We start from the raw sequence: 17,284 nt of genomic DNA, 5'->3' as shown, positions 1-17,284 counted from the left end.
CACCTGATGGCATTGGACCTGATTCAGGCTTGCTCACTATTCTTTGGCTGCCCTCATGAACAACGAGGCTGCAAATACAGTGGTGGCTACGCTGCTTCATCACATCCTGCTGGGGTTCAAAGCATTCTGTGGGCATCCATCTGTCTGTCTTGTTGAGAAACAATGGAAGAGTGTACCACTGGGATAAAGTCAAATAGCTGGAGAGACCAATATGGGAGAGATATGTTTGATTGCAGCTGGGACAGAAGAAGGCATCATGTTTTGCTGTTACAGGTGTACATGGCATTTCTTCTCTCTGCGCTACTCCCAGCAGTCATTCCTCCTCTGGTCACTGCTGTGGATTCATGAGCTGTCTCTGTGTCTCCAGGCACTGTACCCATTTGCATGGGATTCCCACACGGTGGGGTTGATGTTGCCAGCTTTTATGTTGTATTTGCGGGCAAATTAATAGCACAGAGCTGGTCTGTCAATGAGCCTAGTGTGTGAAACCAGCTCCCCATAGAACACATCCTTGAGTATCCTGCCATCTTCCATTCTGTATACATGAACAAGCCAGTCTAGACAGAAATGTGAATATGCTGCGAATGTGGGCTTGGAAGAGCACATCTTTGTTGGGGACTCTCTCTTGCCACGTGATGCCTCAAATCTTCCTGACACAGCACATATGGAAGGCATTGAGGCATTGCTTCTGGTGGGTTTGCCCATTACTCACCTCCATAAAGTAGTGCGCTCAACACGCAAGCATGGTAGAAATTCGTCTTGGTATTGGACGTTTGTTCACGTTTTCCAACATCCTTTTGGAGAGGTGAGCCATTGCCATGGCTGCCTTACCAATAAGCTTGCCCAGATCACCCTGGAAAAGTTGTTGGTTATGGGGGACCCCCATGCTGATGCATGGAGTGATGGCAACATCCTGACCCAATGTCTTGGTCAGTCCAATGGTGAGGCTGAACTCCATGGAGGCTTGGACAAAATGGATTGTGGGTCTCTGTACAGCTTTGTTGGAGTGTGCTGGCACAGCTGTGTCATCTGCAAATGAGATCTTATGGATAAGAGCCTGCCACACTTTTGTCTTTACATGGAGATGTGCGAGGTTGAACAGAACCACATACATACACCCCAGTCGCTCCTTGAATGGAAGTACACATCTTCTTTAGCTGAGCTGAAGGCATATGTGAGCAACAGGGAGAAGTATGCTATTTATAAATAAAATAATTTTGAAGGAAAGTGGAATTGCTTGGTAGATGGAGCAAGGAATAAATGTGTGAATGATGGAATCTGAAATATTTAGTTTATGGCTCTAGGATTGGTGGGTGGGGATTTCAGCTAAATTTTGGCTGGTCTCAGTTGTGCTTCTGTTACATCAATTGCTTTACTTACTGCTCTAGATATTTTTGCACATGTATTTTTTGCTCATATGTATAATCCATTGCAGGGGTTGTAATCTTAAATCTCCATAAACAGTCTTCATTTCACTTCAGGCCACAGTGAATCATGAGTTTTGTAATCGAAAATGACAGAAATGCTTCATTCATGTATTTCATTTCATGCTATTTTATTTAAGGTCACATTGAATCATGGGTTTTGTAATCTAAAATTACACTTTATTGTTTTTGAACATGCGTATTTCACTTTAGGTTATATCTGACATCATGAAATTTAATGCAAAAAGCTTTAATGCAAACATGTTAGAAAAAGATTACTAATTAAACAATCTAAACTGTGGGAGAGTGGCTATTGGTATGCATTACAGTGGTACCTCAGGTTACATACACTTCAGGTTACATACGCTTCAGGTTACAGACTCCGCTAACCCAGAAATAGTGCTTCAGGTTAAGAACTTTGCTTCAAGATGAGAACAGAAATTGTGCTCTGCAGCGCAGCAGCAGCAGGAGGCCCTATTAGCTAAAGTAGTGCTTCAGTTAAGAACAGTTTCAGGTTTTTTGAATAAACATTCACAAACTTTTTATTGATAATAATCAGCTAAATACTTTGAGGAACTATACAACTTTGTAACATGCAGAAAACAGCATTCTTAGAGAAACCAAAGACTGGAACTGAGGGAAGTCGGGTGGGTGGGTGGGTTTTGTGTGGGAGGGGGGAGGGAGGAAAAATGGGGGGGGGAACAAGGATGATAGGTTTTTGGATAATATGTCTTGTTATAATTTTGAATAAAAAAAGAGAACAGTTTCAGGTTAAAAACGGACCTCTGGAACGAATTAAGTACTTAACCCGAGGTACCACTGTATTATTATTATTATTTTAATTGTAAACTGCACTGTGATCCTCAGATGAAGGGCGGTATAGAAAAGAAAGAAAGAAAGAAAGAAAGAAAGAAAGAAAGAAAGAAAGAAAGAAAGAAAGAAAGAACATAGTGCCCACAATGCTGTTAAGTGTGACAATGAGGAGGACATCTGGTCAAAACAGAATGTGTGGCACATTTTCCAAACAGGTTCCAGAATGTCTAGCAACAATGTGTTCAATTTAAAATCTGAATGTTATGAAATTCTGCAGCAAAACAAACATGTATGGATTCCTAGGGATGTCTCCCAAATAGTATGCTCCATGCATGCAACTCACTATATATTGCTTTCGTATCTGGGGCTACAGCAAAATGCATTGGCTTCCCTGTAGCCCCAGATACGAAAGCAAATACCTCAGTCTGCATCACCTCAAAGTTAATTCTGATCCAGGCTCATTTGCACAGTGGCATGCAACAAGCTGGAATGTTTCCACAGGCTTTTCAGTCTGTTTAACGTATACTCAGTGGTCCAAGAAGCCTCGATCACTTTTCCAGTCTATTAGCACAGCATTCTAGAGTTTGGGAAGCTTGTGCAAACTGTGCAGGCCATTAGCATGAATGTCAACAGGCTAGAGCGGCTGTTCAAGATTTTGGGGTCATTAGCATGCTGACTTGGTTCCTGGGCAAAAGTTTCTTCTAATACCGAACAGCTGCTCCAACTGTTAATTCAGCTTCCCAAATTGCTAATATTTACATTTCCAAACCGGATGAATGCCATGAAAGCAGTAGATCTACAATGTGCAGGAAAGCATATTGCGGGAAGAAATGCATTGGAAAGCTTCAGGGGCAACCACTGACGATAGAAGTCTGGAAATAAAGAGGGAATACACAAAGTATGGGATATAACTAGGGCCACATTATGCATTGTGACTTAAGAATTTATAATATTCAAAATGATGGGTGAGGGCGTGGGGAGGATACCATATGTAAGAAATATTCCAAACTTCTATCAGGCTCCTGAGCCTGTTGTGACTACTGGAGCCTACCCTGCTTCCACCTCTTTCTCCCTGGCACACTCGTTTGGGTGAGGAGGTAGGTTTTCCTGACTCTCCTTGGAGCCCTACAACTCTAAGTGCCTCAAAATAGTTTCATAGTCTAGTATGCAGATCGCTGAAATCACTATCCACCTGAAAAGTGACTCAGGGTATTCACCATTTTTATATATTCCCTTTCTTATGCACACCTGCCAAGTGACCACAACCTATCAAAACAATCAGCCTAGTTATCAGACTCCCACCACCAACTGCTCCTGACATGCATGACAGTAGGTAGAAACTGGTCAGCCAACGACACAGGACAAAAGATTCCTCCTTGGCCCCCAACTATGGTGCCCAGCTTATCTCACACTTGGTCTATCTGCCGTGACTGTGCAGAGGAAGGAGGAGGAGGAGGCGGCAGGTGGGCAAGGCCTTCTATATCCTCTGTCTACTCCTCCCCTCTGCTGCCATGCATCTTGGGAGCACACTGGAAGCAGCTTCATGCCCTCCCAGTTCACAAAGCAAACTTAAAGGAAGCAAAAGCCCACCTCCAGCTAAATTATGTGGTGGCTGGGCCATCCAATCAGCAGTGAGTCCCTCCTTGCATTTCCTACAGTTGCTCAACCAGCCAGTTCCTCTGGGTGGGTAGAAAGGTCTCTGTATTCTTTCTCACTTTGTGTCTCACTGGTTCCAGCCTGGTGAGTCTATTCCATTGTCAGCATTGCCTACCCTCCATGGGTTGTAGCCAATGATGGCACTCCGCTTGCAGAAGGAAATGCATGCAGCAAATCACCCCCTCTGCACACCCCTACAACCCTTGATATCTCCCATCCCTTCAGAGCAGATTGGGGGCAGAAGAGGTGTGAAGGGGGAGGAAAAGACAAGGAAGTCCTGTTGCACAAGGGAAAGTTGTGACATAACTCAGCCCCAGATATTTGTTCCATTGAGGCATGGACCAAACTATCTGGATTTATGTCTATATTTAGTCAGTGCTATTTTTCTATAAAAAGAGGTGCCAGAACCCACCATGACCGCCTCCCTTGTTCTCTTAGAATGGCAATGGTGTCCACCTGTGAGGTGCCAGAACTGAGTTCCGGCAAGCTCTGGCTAAAAAAAAAAAGTCCTGCATTTAGCACATTTTTCTTTCATCAGTGAATTCAAGGCATTGTACATGAGGTTTGGCTCCCATACAGACCCAGACCTCCTTAGCTTCAGCAAAAGTGGCTTAATCCTGTGCTCCCAGAGCATGTCTTGGGACGTTCCTACCTGGAGGTGCTGGATTTCTATTGGATCAGTCACAGCACAGAGCTGCCAGGAAACTATTCATTCGACAAAATGCCAAAAATAAAAGCTTTTTTAATATATATAAAAACATATAAATCTAAAAATAACAAGTGAAAGAATACTAAATATGTATGCTTAGTTGTTAAGTTAGAACTTGCACAGAAATCTGGAGGTGAGACTTAGCTGGGCTTGTTCCTGGCATGTGTTATGCAACAGCATGTATTTTCATGGCTATTATGAAAATAGAATGTTCTGTAGCATTATACAAAAAGGCAGCTAGAATCATGCAATGGAAAAACAATACACTTAGTCAATAGGATGGCATTCTGCAAGTTAGATAAAGTCATCAGTTTCCTCATTGACCACATAATGATTTCTATACCCCCAAACTAGCAGTTTCCATAATGTCATAAAATCCATTAACCCTCTTCATGGCAAAAATGAAATGCTCAAAGCCTATAGTCACTTTCGTCCTAATGCACATCCAATTATTTTAAAGAAAATAAGCGTATTACAAATAGTTGAAAGAATTATACAAAGCACATGGGGAAATGTCTAGAATAAGGGGGGGGGGAGCGTTAGAAACTCTCTATTGCCATATATTACACTTAAATGGGAAATCAGCAGAATGGCACATTGTGACACAGTTAATGGGAAATGAAACTCATGATCAGAAATGAGAAATGTAAGTTGCTTTGGGTGCTGCAGACTTGAATGTAAATCAGCTTCATGCTGCAGTTAGTGTGGCTGAATGGTGCAGTGTCATCTAAAGAGCGGTGTTGATTACTGATTAAGTAAGAAGAACTGCAGATGTGCGTTGACTATAAATAAAATGTCAGAAAGGCTTTTCCTTTTAGAAAAGGAAAACTTTATTCATGGACACTAGGAATGCCCAGGATTTCTCTAAAATCTCAAAATGGCAAAGAATAAAAGTCCTTCCTACACACACATGCACCGACCCACCCACCCACCTGCACAGTTCAATGAATAGACACCCAATTAAATTTTCTTGCGACTATGAGTGATAGAATAGAAAACCTTCATATTTAAATGAAAATACTAGTTATTGAAAGTTAATCTAATACAACCACAATCAATTAGCACTTTGGGGGGAAATCATTTATGGTACTCTGTTTTGGGGGGCAGCTTAAGTGAAATATGTTACAGACTGAGAAAATCTTGGTTTGAAAATCCCAGGCACTTTCTTAATGGCAGTAAAGCCAATACTTTAGCAACTTCTGTTCATCATCTGAAAGCTATGAGCAGTATGCCTACTTTATTCAGTCATTCATTTGATTTATTTGTACCCTGCTTTTCTCTTCAAAAGGAAGCTCTTTGTGGGTAACTGCAGCATACAATATATATTATAAACAAAAGCAACAAAACAAAACAAAACCACACACACAACATGGGTAGTATTCACTTAAGTTTTACTCAAAGTAGATCAGTCCATAATTGTTGTATTCCTGATGAAGGGTAAAATGTTATTCAATCTCTCCCCAATTCTCCACCACATGAGCTCCAAGGCTGAGCCACCCCCTCACAAGCCTACAAACTCCTCCTTTCCTTTCCTCTGCCCAAATCGCTCCTGTTATGTACTGAAGTTCTCACCCTGGGCCAGCAGGGGGATACTGTAGATAGTTATGCAAATAAGGGATCGAAAGTGACGTTCAGTGATTGGATAGTTTTAGAAAGTTGTTACAGTTACGCTGTACTGGAGCTCTATATAAGCAGGCCGACTGAACCCTTCGGTTCAGTTCCGTTCTGGCCTGTGAATAAATAAGAGCTGTTTGAAGAATCGCTGTGTCGTCTGATATGTTCTCCCACAACTTAACAGCTCCCACCAGGCTGCTTGCTCCAGAGATGGTAGCAAGTATGCAGCATAGATCTGAGACATTTCATTTCCCCAAAGGATATTGTGGGTTTCATTATGATGCACACCTTTATACGCAGTCCCACTTGCAAATGTTGCTGATTGAGAGAGGAACCTGCTTGCCCCCAGCCCATAATATCTGCCTACCTCCAAAGTGAAAGTGGGATTTGCTCACTCATCTTTATCCTTCCTGTGGCACCAGCAATGATGCTGAAAGTGCCACAAAAGAATGCTGTGTATAGCACAACTAAAAACTGGGATCCTCTAGCCACCCACTGCAACACGCTTAGTCCCTTGCAGGGAACATGCACAGGTCCTCACTGGCCTCTGAGCTCCCCCACTTTAATATGTTTGTTCTTCTTATAAACCTTGGGGTTCCCTAAAACCTGATACTTTGCTTTTAACAGGAAAGCAGCAATCAAAGGAATTTTTGGTACAGGGCAACAATCTTGCAAAGACCCAAGAAGTCTGAATTATCAGGCTCATTTGTGTCATAGCTATTATTCAGATTTTAATTGCAAACATTTTTTTTTTACCTACTCTTGACAATTGGTGTAATTGTGAGCAAATAAATTAATCCTTACCTGGATGCAAGCACCATCTATTTATTCGAACATTTCTAGACTGCTTTTCAGCCCAAACATGGCCCCCAAGGCAATAACAACACACTATAATACTGAAATCATTAAACAATGTTATAACTAACATTATGCAAAGATTAAGAGACACAGGAGTATAGAAATTAAAACTTCAATATCCTAATTAAACACCGTTGGAATCCAAATAATATTGTTACATTATGGGAGAACAGGGATCTCCCAGATTCCTGTGTGCCAGTTTCCCCCCCTAGATTCTTGGGAGTTGGGATTTAATCAGAGATTGAGCTGAGCTTGTTTTTCCGCCAGACAGAGGAGCAGAGGAAGATGATGGCATACTCTCGATGTGTCCCATTTTAACTGGGACATCACAGAAACAACATTAGCCACCACGGTTCCATGACCTTGTCCCAAATATTCCGAATCCTGCCCTTCCAATCGGTGGGCAGGATTCAACCCCAACCTTTGATGTTTGAACGGTTGTCACTTTGGTCTAAACCAGTGAGCAACCTTACCTCCCTGATTGGTGCAAGGACTGCTTCTCACCCTGTTCCTGCCATTTTCCTGTAGGTAATAAATCTCCAGGAAAACACATCGCTGACGCATTAGCTGACACTGAGCGAAGGCAGTCACAGCAGTCTCCTAGCTATCCAGAAGCAATGGAACCTACTTCTGAGTAAACATGCAGAGGATTGCACTGTCAGATATTTTTAAAAGCTGATGAGTGCATGTATCACAATACTCTGCAAGCTAAAGCACTGGTGGTGGTTTAAAATTATTTGTCATTTCATTTGGCGACCAAAGGTTAACAAGAAAGTTAGCTGAAAGAGTGAGAGTATTCAGCATTGGAGATTATATGCATGTGTAATATCACTTAAGTATGTGTGAGAAAAAGGAATGACTAGGATGATTATCACCACATAAGAGAATTCTGATTAAGTGACACTTGAGTAATTAAAATTAATTATTCACAACATTTAAATTGTGAAGTGCAAAGTAAGTGCCTGATTAAACTGTCAGCTACAGAGTCCTAGCTTGATTGGCGTGTATCAAGGCCCTACTTTAAACAATCTTTGTTTTTAATAATGGACGTGAAATCATCCATCAATAGTAAAAAAAAGAAAAAAAAGAAAATGAAATAAATTTTCTTTGTCTCAAGAGTGTGCTTTCTACTCTGCAAACAATGACTAGGTTTAATGTTTAGTCTATAATAAAAGCATTATGCGCGATTAAGTTTATGTTTCATTTATACTTACTTTTATATTCTGAAAATGTTAATCGTTTCAGCAAATAACATTTACGAGCCTGAAACAGGCTTAATGAACAGTAGAACTATTACTGAAAAGTATTTGTACATTTGCTATTTCCAATTGCGGTTGAACAAATTCAGAAACTGAGGGGAGGGGTCTAGGAAAGACTCAACTAGAAGTGTTATGAGACATTGGATATAGAAGACAAGCCCTGTAATCAAAATCAATGCACTAGACTGGCACAGCCCAGTCTCTATTCCACATAGCACACCAACAGAGCAAGCCTCAGCATCACCTCACAGTGTTTGTATGCATGTATAGGACTGCCTGCTCCCCGCCCCCCAACCATTCTGCCTGGACTTTAACTTCTGCTTGGAAGGCTTTTCTGCTGTGCTTACTCCTAGACTAGTAAGCTAGGTAGCCAGCCACAAGGCCCTTCTCTGTGGTGGCCCCTTAGCTATTTATATCTATTCATATTTTCTCTGCGTGCCACATTAAAAACCAGTCAAAACTGCCAACTCAGGTCAAACAACACTGGGAGTCTCTTTAAAAGGCAAGCAAATCCACCTTAGAGGATTTATTAGACCAGGCAAAATGTCACAAAATGATGTTCAAAAGATTGAAAACTGGGTCACAGCCACACTCCATGTTGAAAAGCACTCTTATCCCACTTTAAACAATCATAGCTCTCCCTCCCACAAAAAAAATAATAATAATCCTGGGAACTGTAGTTCATTAAGGGTGCTGAGAGTTGTTAGGAAAGCCTAACAGAGCTGAAGCTGGAGCACCTTTAAATGTATGGTGTGTAGATCATGTGAGCAGAAAAAAAACAGTTTATATGAAGTAAAATAGAGAACTAAGAAAAGAGAGAGCGTGTCAATCAAGGGCTTGGCAGCTTTATGAGAAGCACATGTGGTAGAAAACTTTAAATGAATCAAACTGAACACAAACAGAGCTCATGTGTCAGGTTACTCTTTGATGGTGATGGCAACAAAATAATTTTCTTTCTCTTTGCCACCGTTGCATGTGATTTGGGCTAAAGGGCATCATACAGGGTGCTTCTGAAATTTGAAAGCCCTGAAGTCCAGGGTGCTGGACTTGAAGGGCCATTGGTGTGATCCAGCAAGCTCATCTTATGTTCTTAGGGAGAATTGTTGGCCTGGAAATAAATCACCACTCTCATATGCTAGAAAGGGGGAAGAAAACAGCTGTGAAAAGCTGAGTGAGGGTGTAAGTGGCAGCCTCTTGTTATATTAGGAGGGAGACATAAACCTATTAAAGCCATATTGATAGGCAAAGGACACTGTGCCATCATTTCTCTCTTTGGAAATGTAGGAGCTCAGGTTCCATGCATATGTCCAGATATTTCAGGCAGAACGTGTATTTTACATGTTTTAGGCATAAGACTTGTGAGGATGACCTGTGTGTGTGTGTGTGTAGTTACAAGTAGGTAGCTGTGATGGTCTGCCGTACTCAAAACAAAATAAAAAATTCCTTCCAGTAGCACCTTAGAGACCAACTAAGTTTGTTATTGGTATGAGCTTTCGTGTGCATGCACACTTCTTTAGATACATTCTTCAGGTGTGTGTGTGTGTGTGTGTGTGTGTGTGTGATGGAAACAGAGGTGGTGGCCACAAACTGTCACAACCTTGAACATTATGACTCTATAATGTATAATTACATGTTAAAGTGTTGAGTATTGAGAGTAATCACAATCCCTAGAGCTGAATATTTGTAAACCATGGGAAACTGACCCTTAGATTAAATTAAGCAGATTTAGTCCCACTAGAAGTCAACAGCACTAAATCAGCTTAAACCTTTCAAAGTGTGTGTTTGTTTTTTAAGAGCAAACTTAGATAACCTCTTGCCTTTTAGCTGATCTGGTGCTTACCTCCCCTCCAATAAACTTCTAAGGCAGTCTTCCTTAACCTGTATGCCCTCCAGATCTTTTGAACTCCCAGCATCCCTGACCATTGATCATGTTGGCTGGGACCGAAAGGAGTTAGAGTCCAAAGTATCTGGAGGGATACTGGCTTATGGAAATTCTGGCTTATGGTCTAGATAGGAAATGTGTTTTTGCTGAGATTTGCCTGGGTATTTCAACACATTCAGATCTGGTTTAATTTAAAACTCTCTTCAGCCTTCTTTCTCTCAATTGCTTGCCTAGTATTTATTTATTTATTTTAAAAATATTTACATTTCCTGAATGTTTGTGCATTCACATGGGCACAATATGCTGAGCCATTCCACCTGCCTTATAGATGCCTTCCATTTACTGCTATAAAATACATTGCTTTGGTCTTCTCTTCGCTCTCACTTTGGATTGCAGGTGTCTGATGTTGGGGAGAATTGAAGTACCATATTTTTTGCTCTATAAGACTCACTTTTTCCCTCCTAAAAAGTAAGGGGAAATGTGTGTGCGTCTTCTGGAGCGAATGCAGGCTGCGCAGCTATCCCAGAAGCCAGAACAGCAAGAGGGATTGCTGCTTTCGCTGCGCAGCAATCCCTCTTGCTGTTCTGGCTTCTGAGATTCAGAATATTTTTTTTCTTGTTTTCCTCCTCCAAGAACTAGGTGTGTCTTATGGTCTGGTGCTGAAACCATCAGGGAAAAAAGTGACTGATTACTTTAATTTATGCCTGTGTCCACCAGAAACTTGATATTTATACTCCAAATGTACACCAAGTTCATAAAAAAAAATTCAAACATTTCTTAGATTGCTTGGCAAAGTGAATTCCACAAGAATGTATGCATACAATGTCAGATTACTGTACAGTTTTAATTTTGTTGCTCTCATTTTCAGAGATTTGAAATGAGCTTAAAACACTATTATTTTGCAAATGCATGATTATATAAATCATCTGCTATTCTGTGTTCACTGGAATGTATTTGTTAAAGGTGACACCATTTATCTTCATTTTCCAGTTCATCAGAATGCTTAGATATATAGATATGCTGGTGTGTAACATCCTATCTTCAAATCCGAATTAAAGATGTGTCCTGTTTGGCATTCACATTAAAAAGTATCAACCTGAAATACATATAATTATAAATTGAATAGGCACTTGAATAACTCCAGTGCCTTAGCTCTTAGAGATGCCATTGCCTAAACTTTATTTAGAACATTTATATACTGCTCATGTGTATAGTGTACAGAAAACCAAACATAAATATAACATATACTCCCAATAGCTTCCTACAGATGTTAAATAGCACTGGGGATAAAATAATGCCCTCTATAGCATAATTGCCAGGAGCTCAACACATAGTCCCCCTGTGCTACTGTCTGGAACCAGGCCTACAGGTAAGAGTTGAACCATTGAAGAACAGTGCTTCCAGGCACAAAGTTGATCCAGAAGATTATTTATTTATTATTAGATTTTCTATCATTGCCTTTCTCCCAGAGGAACCCCAGGTGACCTCATGGCTGATGATATTGAAACACATTGAGAGATCAAGGAAGAGTAACAGGATCACCCTCCCCATTTCTCTCATCTGATAATATTATCTATCAGGATAAGACTGATTCAGTCCCAAAGTCAGGCCCAAACCTAGTAAGGGTCAAGATAATGGATTTCATCCAAGAGCGTCTGTAGCTGATCCACCACCACTCTCCTAAGCAAACGTTTAATGATAACATCCCTGGTCAGAAGATTTGGGACAGATAAAATAAAATACTTCTTCATGCATAGTCAGGTTATGGAACTTGTTCCCCCAGGAGGCAGTAATGGTCACCAACTTGGGCAGTTTTAAAAGAGGGTTAGAAAAACTCATAGAGGAGAGGGCTATCAGTGGCTACTAGCCATAATGGCTATGCTCTTAACTCCTCGGTTGAAGGCAGCAATGCTTCCCAATACCAGTTGCTGGAAACCATGGGAGGATAATGTTCTCTTGTGCTCAAATCCTGCTTGCGGATTTCCCACAAGCATCTGGTTGGCCACTGTTAGAATAGATGGACCACCAGCCTGAACCAGCAGGTTATTCTTAGGTTCTTATGGCTCCGGGAAATTTAGAGACGGGCAGATTCATTTGAGTGTGATTTGCTATACATACAAAAAGCATTGATTAATTAAGAGAATGTCTCTTGGCTTTACTCCTCAATTTCCAACAATGTCCACCTACCATGTTTTGGGAGTGGCCATGACTTTCCAGCACCATACTTCCTGGCATGAAATGAAGCCTTTGTGTTGCGCTCCAAAGAGGTACAAGGGGGATAACTAGATCCCCTCCATCAGTGCTGGTTGCGGCCCATGAACTACTTTCTGGGGTTCAGTGGTCTATGCATTGCATGCTGATCTCTAGGCATTTTATGCTGCCGGTAGGCTCCTTCAGACTCACAGGAACCTCCGTGAGTGAAACAGGGCAGATGGTAGCCTCCAGGGCAGCATGACAGGTTGGCCTGCTGCACAATTTAATTGAACAGCAATGATGTAAACCATATGCTGCCCGCTGTCGAATCATAAGCCTTTTGAGACTGGTATCACACGTCCCTTTTGGCCTGTGATCCTGATAAATATTGAACAATCCCCACAACATAATTCTCCATGACTCTTGTCACCTAAGAAGCTGATCCTAGTGTGTGTGTTTTTAATGCCTAGCCACACTCCAATAGAATGAAGCCACTGATACAGCCCCTTCAAATATTCAAATTAGTCAGTCCACAGTACATCCATTCATAACAATTAAACCCTTATATGCCTCTAGTTTCTGCATTATTAATTTTTATTGTTAATTATATATCTGTGCTTCCCAGATTTCTTTCTTTAATGTTATTAATATTTGCTGGGCTAAGTAAGTGCCTCATTGTACAATCTTAAGCATGTTTACTCATCAAATTCCCATCAAGTTCAATGAGGCTTACTGCCGACTACTAAGAGTAGAGGTATCATAGAATTCCAATGAAAACTGAAGCACAAGTAGAAACTGTTTATTCATACCATGTCTTGAACAGAAATCAATCCAGCAAATAGGAATTATATTTACAGTTGTTGTTGCTTTCAGTTTCCAAACAAGACCACTGCTGCATGGTGTTTCCTTTACATTGAAATGAATGGAGTGCCATACTGTGACGGCAGCAGTTTATGGAGGTTAGGTAAATTATGTAATTTTTTCACTGCAGCAGTGATAGTTTGGGGTGGAATATGAACTGCAGCAGAATGGAATCCGTGCTGCATGCAACCAATAAAGGTCAGAACAGAAAACAATGCTTTCTTACTTCTGAAAGGTTGCTTAGATTTCAGCCTTTGTGTACAGATAACGGTCAGAAAATGATAACTGTCAGCATCATTTAGGAAGAAGATAATGTGAAATCCATTGTTGCATGTAACAACTGGCCTCATCTAACTGTTACTGCACCTGTAGCTACAAACCTGCATAAAGACTACACTACAGGCTCTCTGCAGATTGGTATCTCTTGCTCCCATTGCATGGAATAATGGCACAAAACTTCAAAGGCACGGGGTGGGGGAAGAGGCAGAGAGCAGCCAAGAGGAAGAAAAAATCCTGTGCTTCACTAAGAGCAAGAAGTGTGTTACTTTAGATGTGCACATTAATAGCCTCTCTGCTGTCATTCTACAGCCCATTGCATGAATGAGTGCAAAGCTTCTCCAGAAGTAATGGAGTAATATCCATTCCTGGTGTATTAGAAAAATGGGTAGCCAATCATGCACCAGACTTTTACTTGGACCCTGTTCATGCATTACCTCTGATAGTGCTCCTTTTTGTCAGATGGAAGAGTGAGTGCATGAGTGCCATTTAATTGCACTGGTATACTTTTCATACAATTCTTTGTCTTCAACAAAGGGGGAAATTTGTGAATATCAGATATTGGTGTGCAGCACCAAGTTTTTTTTACATGAGGGGAATGGGACATCCTCCTCAGCTTTCCACAGGGGAGAATGGCAATGCAATTCCTGTTTGGCTACAGACTATAAATTATTTCTTGTAATACAGTTAAAACTAGGACTTTGCAACCAATTTCTCAAAATTCCAAACCAAAGCAGGCCAATTTGTGGCAGTTCTAGATTAAGCTGAGGCAACTACAAATAACTACAGAGTGGGTTGGGGGCACCTAAATCAATTTGCAGCAACTAAAAACCAGTCTCTATAAAGCAAGGGGGGGCCGGACTATTTTTTTTGGGGGGGGGAATGAACGAATTCCTGTGCCCCACAAATAACCCAGAGGTGCATTTTAAATAAAAGCACACATTCTACTCATGTAAAAACACCAGGCAGGCCCCATATCTGTGGGCCAGATTTAGAAGGCGATTGGCCTGGATTTGGGCCCTGGGCCTTAGTTTGACTACCCATGCTATAAAGCCAGACAGACTGCCTCCAAAGTGTTGCAATTATTAGTTACACCACCACATAAAGAGAGCAACAGGGTGGGGAAAGGAGGAGGAAAGCAGCTGGCATTTGCCCATTGAGTGCTCTAGTTTCTAACCCAGGACTGGAATCTCACCCAATACTCTCTAATCACAGTGCTTGTAGGGGGAGTGGTCTTAAAATGCAGGAAACTTGCACTGTCTTCACTCTTTTCTAAGTTCTGTCTAATAGAAAGAGTTTGGTGGCATTTGTTCACTTTGTGTTTTGTTCCCTTCACACTATCCCACCAAGCCTTATACCTTTTTGTTTCCTATATTTTACCAATAAGTCTCATTCCATCCTTATATTAATTTTGTTGTTGTTGTTGTCTGTGTCTTAGTAGTGGTTACTGTGGCAGCATCACTCACTACCTCCTGCCCTTATTGTGGCTTTAGTGTATAATGTTATATTTGCAATTTATTTACATCTGTTCTGTTTTCTGTGTCTGTCTTTATTAGTATTGTGCATGTGTGCGTGCGTGACTAAGTCTTCTGAATTCAGTATATTAAATCAGATTTGGATCCAGATCACCATGTAATCCTCCAAATCAGATCAGGGGCCTCACACAGCCCTCGCTAAAACATAAAACTGTGCTTGCAAACAAGGCAGCACCTTCCAGAGCTTTTGCTCACTGATCTCATGAGTTCTTGTGCTCATGGTGTAAATTATAGATGTGCACCATTAGATACTCTACTAGTAGGTGAACGGCATGCTGGGGGTTGTGGAGGGCAGAGTTGGAGCGGTTGTAGACTACCTGAGGTAATTATAATTTCAGTTCTTAATGCCTTGAAAAAAGAACCTCCACCTTTCTTCCAAAACCCAGATGAGCCTCTGATTCTGTTTACTTCTTGGGTTAGAAAGTTTGATACCTGTGTTTTGGCTATTCATGAGAAGGATGCTCTGGGCAGTGTGCATTACTCATGAATTGATTGGAAGCAGAAGCTCGGAGAATTTTCTATAATTTTCTTGTGGTGGATAATAAATATGAGGCAGCTTTGACTGCTGTAAAGAACTGTTTTGTGCCTAGAGTTAATATTGTGGCAGAACACTATAAATTTTGCCTGCAGGGACAGAAGCAAGGAGAAATCGCAGACTAGTACTTTGCTGTTTTAAAGGAAAACAGATTTAATTTACAATTTTGGGAAATGATTTGAGATCAGTTGATAGAGAAGACAGTAATGTCTCAAATCAAGGGGAACCTTCTGGTAGAACCTGATCTTACCTTCCAGAAAGCCAAGACTCAATTGCAGCTAGACAGAAATGGCAGGGGCAAAGCTGGAGAGTGCATATGTGACAGAAATTATGCAGGCTGGACAGACAACAACAAAGTGTTTGGGCAAGTTTAAATAAGAGCCCACAGACTACAAAATGTGTACAGGCACTATTATACTGCTGTGAATGAGAACAACGTACAGTGGTACCTTGGGTTACATACGCTTCAGGTTACATACGCTTCAGATTACAGACTCCACTAACCCAGAAATAGTGCTTCAGATTAAGAACTTTGCTTCATGATGAGAACAGAAATCATGCTCCGGCGGCGCGGCGGCAATAGGAGGCCCCATAGGCTAAAGTGGTGCTTCAGGTTAAGAACAGATTCAGGTTAAGTACAGACCTCCGGAACGAATTAAGTACTTAACCTGAGGTACCACTGTATAGGCAATTGCCCTGGAAAGAAAGCTGAATGCAGACCATGCAAAGCGGGGGACAGGCATTTTGCTTTGTTGTCCAGATTCAACAAAGGTTTACATGTGGATGACCTTGACAAGGCCTCCACACTGAATAGAATGCCATGCTTTGTTAGAGTTATCTGTCCTAGCAGAAAGCCGCACTCCCCGGACATTTACCCTGCAATCACCATGTTGCCGAAGTCTATTTGCATGCAATACTTTAGTAGCCTGAGGACCACCAAACACTGTGTATAAATGCATTTAAAACAAATTCATCTTTCACCCCCACCCATGAGAAGCTCTTGCACTTTTCCATAACTACTTTGCATCCATGCCCTGTGTACTGAGGAAGAGAGTTAGCTTTCCTGCCCAAACGAATAGCCTTAACCATTTTTATTTCTGTCCACTGCAGGGACAGACTGATTTTGCTGCAGCAGAGGGACCGGCATTTGCAATTGCAGCTTCAGTTCTGAAATGGGATTGGAGTGTAGAGATTTATTTAACAGCCACACATAGTATTATTGCTACCTTGAGCACTACCGAAACTTAACAAAGAAGATTGCTCCTAATGAGTTTGGATTGCCACTTTTCTACTTTCTATTTGATCAATGAGAAGCTATAAACATTTGGTTTAGATTAATAGTCACGTTGAATTAGAAGTAAAAAGATGCATAGCAAATCCTGATCAGACCAGTCTTCTTGCATTAGACTTTGAGGCACCTAATGCAAGCTCCTGAGCTCAGCTTCAGATTTAATTCCAGATGTCCTTTCCTTCTTGCACACGTGAATAAATAGGAAAATGATTTCCGTTAGAGACGTGGCCGTCTCAGCAGAAATGCAATCATCACAGTGCCTAACTGTTGTGTGTACACTCTCTCTAACTCAATTTTCTTGGCATTATTTAGACACGCTCAGTGCTTAAGCCTGATGGAAAGACTTCCCACCCATACCAATTAACCCAAACCTTCAAT

This window comes from Podarcis tiliguerta, assembly GCF_965153285.1.
Source record: "Podarcis tiliguerta genome assembly, chromosome: 2".
In the NCBI taxonomy this organism is placed as follows: domain Eukaryota; kingdom Metazoa; phylum Chordata; class Lepidosauria; order Squamata; family Lacertidae; genus Podarcis; species Podarcis tiliguerta.
This window is presented reverse-complemented; position numbering follows the sequence as displayed.